A 5,160-nucleotide genomic window follows, 5' to 3' on the forward strand; every position below is an offset into this window, starting at 1 on the left:
GCATAAATAACCCCGCCCCCCGCCTCCCCATCCTTCCAACTCGGGAGGACCGGGATACGGCAGCCGCAGTCTCCCGGTCCAGGCGGGTCTAACCGCCCTCGCAGCCGGTTGCCAGGTCTACCCGCCTCCGGGACCGGTCCGGGCTGCCAGGTCTACCCGCCTCCGCACCCCCCCCCCCCGCCCGCCCCCCCCCCCCCCGCCGCCTCCGCCGCCGCCCGGGGTGCTCCGGGGGCGAACGGCGTCTCCCCGCGCCCGGGATCGGCCCAAGTTGTTCAGAGCGTGGTGGAGGGAAGGGAGAGGCGGGCAGGAGGTGGCATGGGGGGAGGCGGGGGTGCCGGGGCGAAGTACGTGTTCTCCCCCCCCGCCCCCACCGAAAAAAAGTTATTTAACACCGCCAGGAGAGAGCGGGCAAGGGGGGAGAGGAGTTCTGTTTGTTCTTCTGTTTGTTCTTATGATGCCGAGGATGGATGTTATTGTGGTTTTGCTTCCCTCTGATAGAGCTGCATTAATTAGAAAAGGGACAGAAGGATCCCTTTTGCAGAAGGTTTGCTTGGGCAGAGCTCAAGGACCAGGCAGGATGCGGAGGGAGAGGCAGCCTCTGGCGTTTAAGTGCAAAACCTGAAGACGGGCTCTTTTGGGGGTGATAGGGAAAAGAGAGAGGCAGGGAGAAAAGGAGAAGAAACATAATATCTCGGGGACTGGGGGGAGAGATTGCATGGTGTGAATGATGATGTGCATCGCTGAGGTGGCAGGGCCCAGGAAGGTCGCTGGTGGAGGCTGGAAACAGAGTTCCGGAGAAGGAGAATTTTACAAAGGAGTTAATTAAAAATAATCGACTTTGCATGTCCCCCTGCCCAGTGGGCGTGCGGTGGAGGGGGTGGCTCTCCTCGACTTCCCCACCACAAAAGCCAGCAGCCCAGCTCTGACTGCTGCAGCCTCTCTGCATCCCCCAACTTGCCACTGTGACTTTAACACTTGAGGGGAAGGAAAGAGACTTCTGGTTTCCATGTCTAGCAGGGAAACTGCAGCAGGGAAAGGCCGTGCCCTGAATCCCCACAGACCTTCAGGGAACTGACACACTCCACACCAGTGGCACATGAGCCACCTCTCTTTCATTTGACTCCACCAGGCTTTATTACTGTTTGAAGGACAGGATGCAGAAGCTTCAGAGCAGGGTGCCATGGCACTAATTCTGTACAAACCCACAAAAAGAAACAGTTGCTGCATGTCAGTCCATGCATTCTGATGTGCGAGAGCAGACGAGCCCCCCAACAGCAAAGCAGGAAAAGCGAGCGCTCTCCGGTAAATAGCTCCATAGCATTTACCCTATAGATCAGGTTTAAGGACTCTGCTCACACACACACGCTGGTTGTACCAGCATGAACAACTGCAGAATGACTTGGGAAAAACTGCAGAACTCACCATGTCAAAAATCATTATTCTTTATCAACTGGATCAGGGCAGTACCCAGAGGCCCCGTTGAGGGCTCACAGCCCCATTGTGTCGGATATTGTAGACACATGTAATAAGAGAGATGGTCAATGCCCAAAGAGCTTATGATCTTAACCCATGATGAAAGACAACAGGTGTATACTACAGACCCATGGGGGAAGGATAAGGGAAAAGCAGCCTTGAGAATAAAAAGCAACAGGCCTGGCCAATGACAAGTGTTTGGTGTCAGAAGGAAGTTTTAAGGAGATTTGAAGGAGAACAATAAAGGAGCTTTACGGTTATTAATGGGAAGGTTTTTCCATGCGTAATGGATAACTTGGAAGAGAACATAAAATTGCTTGTTAGGAAATTGGACTGCTGAAAAGTGAAGGTTTGTGCCACTGGCAAAGCGGAGGGAATGCTGCAGAGTGATTGAAAGGCCTGGTATCTGGTGTGCTCTCAGTCTAGCAACAACTGCGAAAGAGGTTCCCAGCCTTTCCAGTGCTTTAAAATCTACGTTTTTAATCCCAGTGAAGAGTATTATATGGAATTTTATTTTTTTCCTCTAGTCCAGGCTTCAGTATTTTCTATCTTGCACTTCACACCAGCATACCTTATGAAAAATATCTGAAGGTAAAGAGGAAAGTATTCGTATCGTTGCTTTCTTTTAAAGGAATTTAAATGAAAGCCCACAGATTATTGGCTATAGGAAGTTTAGTGTTATAAAAGTGTTATCTAAGTTGAGGCTTTGATGTCTGAATTACTCATAAGTATCAAAGCCACACATGAATTATGCAGGACATCCCCAAAATTATACCCATCTGTGAGTAGGTGGTGTTCCAACCCTGCTTCACATAAAATCTATCTGTGATGTGTAATGTCAAACTTACCCCTTACAGAAGTTTGGCTTTACTGATAGCTGGGGCTGTATTAAAAACCTACACTTTTATCCCCAAGACACTGAGGCAGGAACATCCCTACCCCTAGCTCCCTTCTACTCAAGATTCACACCCACTTCCCTTATACCCTCCTGGAATTAGGGACTGCATCTGCCACAGTGAGTCATCAAGAGCTTACTCATCAGCTTTATGCAGGATTTTAACTCCTGCGAGCAGAGCTGGTCAGAAGGACCCTGCGTTTCTTGAGGAGTTCCTGGCACACATTCTCCTCACAAGTGACACACTAATGTGAGACCTCTGGCAAGTTTTAGACATCGTGAGTTTGTTTTATTTAAAAAAAACACAAAACGGTTTCACCTGTATTCTGCCAATCAGTTCAGCCTTACATGAACTTTTCACATGTCAATTTTTGAGTGTCATTTAGAAAAATAAATCAGCCTGCCATGAGAAAATGTTTGGGTTTTTGTTTGGTTTTTTTTTTTTTTTTCATTCCCTAGATTGCATAATTTTACCAAAAGTACCAGATCCTATTCTGGACCTACAACGTACCTCACTCATTTATTTCCCAACCTTGCAGATAGCAAACTGGAAGACTTATGCTATTAAAAAGAGAGGTGCTACAACTTTTCCATGGGACACGTAGCATTTGCCATTTCTACTAAAATGTCTTGAGTCAGCAAACTTTTAAAAGCTGCTTATTTTTTATAAATAAAAAATAATATAGAAAGTAAAGCTATTTCAGTTTCTTTACAAATAAGAATTTTTAGGGTACTTTGAAGCATGATATAAACCCAGATATGGTAGAGTATTAACTCATCTCACCTCACTTGAGGCTGCTACAATGGAGACACTGAGATCTAAACTACTTGTTCTTTATTGCAGAGAAATAAGAGCAATTTTAGGGCACAAATCATCTGACCTATTCTAGGCATCTACTTTAGGATGACATGACTCATGTGCTAAAGATGCTTAATTCTTCCTCGTGTATGAAGGGAGCCTATATTAGATGTAGACTTCTACGTGCCAGAGGTCTAGATAGGACTAGATGGATCCCACCTGCTGCACTATACATATGATTCAGCATTTCCCCAGAATGGCTGGTGAGGGCACTAAACTATTAATATATCTGCACAAATTAATCCTCCAAAGAAAACTCATGTCACATCAGCAATGAAAAGTTACTGAAAGTTGTGATTATGAAACATTAGATTGCCTGGAAATAAAATATTTGTGAAAACCTATTAACTGTGTGATTCAGGTTGATTGGATTAACATAAGAAGTGCCTACAGGTTTAGAAAAATTCATCTATAGGAATATATTTGCTTTCTCACTTCAAAAACCATTTATGACATAAAGATTACCAGTAAGAATCCCAGAAGACAACATGGAAGGGCCTATTTCCCAGTTCACCAAATTTTCAGACCAGAGGAGTGTAAAACATGCAGTTTAGATGAAAAATCCAAGAAAACACCAGCATTCAGTGTCACCATGTGATCACAGCCACAGCATGTCCATATCTGACATGGGTTTCTTAAGGCGTTGTGGTATTTTGCCTCATACAGGAATTAGTGAATCTAAGCTAAACAAGCGTTGGCAGAATATGATCTTTGTGACTGTCCTAGGGAGGGAGCTATCAGGTTACATGTTTTAAGATGTCTAAATTTAAGTTACAAAAGTAATAATGCCATTATGGGCCTGCTACAGTCGAGAGCATTGACACAGGTGTTGATACAGTCTTTCGGAATGCGTGTCCTCGTTGGGGATACTTGAAGGTAGACGGGGTGATGTAAGCGTGAAGGCTGCCAAGTATGTTTAAAATTTCTCCGCATGCATTTGTACAGGGCTTGTATCTGCTGTTCTTAGCAATGAACTGATTTTCCATGATGTTGCGAGTCCCTCCAGCTCAAGAGCCAAAAGTGCTGCTGATTGGAAGGCGAAAAGGGGAAGAAACCAGAGTTGCCACGTGCGCAGGTGGCCGCAGAGGCCTCCACATGGCGAGTGATTTGTATGGCACAGTTGGCTGCAAGAAGGGGTCTGCCACTGCCCACCCTTTGCCCTCTGCACCCTTCCTGCCCAAGCACGTGGTGTCTATTCGATGAGGTTTCTGCCTTCTTCATACTCCCACCCTGTCGGTGTGCATTTGGGACTGCAGGCTTGGCAGGGTCTATCAGCAGGGTGAGCCTGAGGTTCCTCCTTTGCCCGAGAGACTTCTTTATGAGATAGTTTGCTACCTGAAAGGCGGGATGGCATTTCTATGCCAATCAAGGCATGTATCCAACCACCAGCTGGACCCTACTCACCAGTGCTAGGCCAGAGCTGGTCACCTCCCCCGGGGCAGGGAGAAGGTGCCTCTCGGTGCTTCTCCAGCATGGCAGGAGCTGGGTGCTGCCTCACTTACCGCTCTGCGTGCGCTGTGGCGGGCACAGCAGCCCGGTGTGCCTTCGCCCCGATGGAGAAGGTGGTCCATGATGGCTCCACGCCCAATTTCTGGAACAGTCGAAGGCCTCGTTAGCCTGCTCGGTGGAAGTGATTACCTCTCCATCTACAGGGTGGTGGCCGCCCGGGGCATTTCCTCCTGCATTGCCTGGAGCCCAGGCACAGGCCACGGACCCATCGGCTCTCAACACCTCCAGCAGGCACTTCGGCGGGGACTGCTCAGGGAGCCACAGCATCCATCGCGGGGCGGCTCCCGGGGGCGGCGGAACCCCCCGGTGGCCGGAGCGGGGCTGGGCGAGGCGGGCGCCGGGGGCTGAGGGCAGGGGCAGCCGCCCCGCCGCGCTTGTGCGGGGCTCTCTTGCCCTCTAGCGGGCAAAGCCAGCGGGGCGGCCC

The sequence above is a fragment of the Calidris pugnax genome, unplaced genomic scaffold (assembly GCF_001431845.1).
Source record: "Calidris pugnax isolate Ruff unplaced genomic scaffold, ASM143184v1 scaffold20, whole genome shotgun sequence".
NCBI classification, from domain to species: Eukaryota; Metazoa; Chordata; class Aves; order Charadriiformes; family Scolopacidae; genus Calidris; species Calidris pugnax.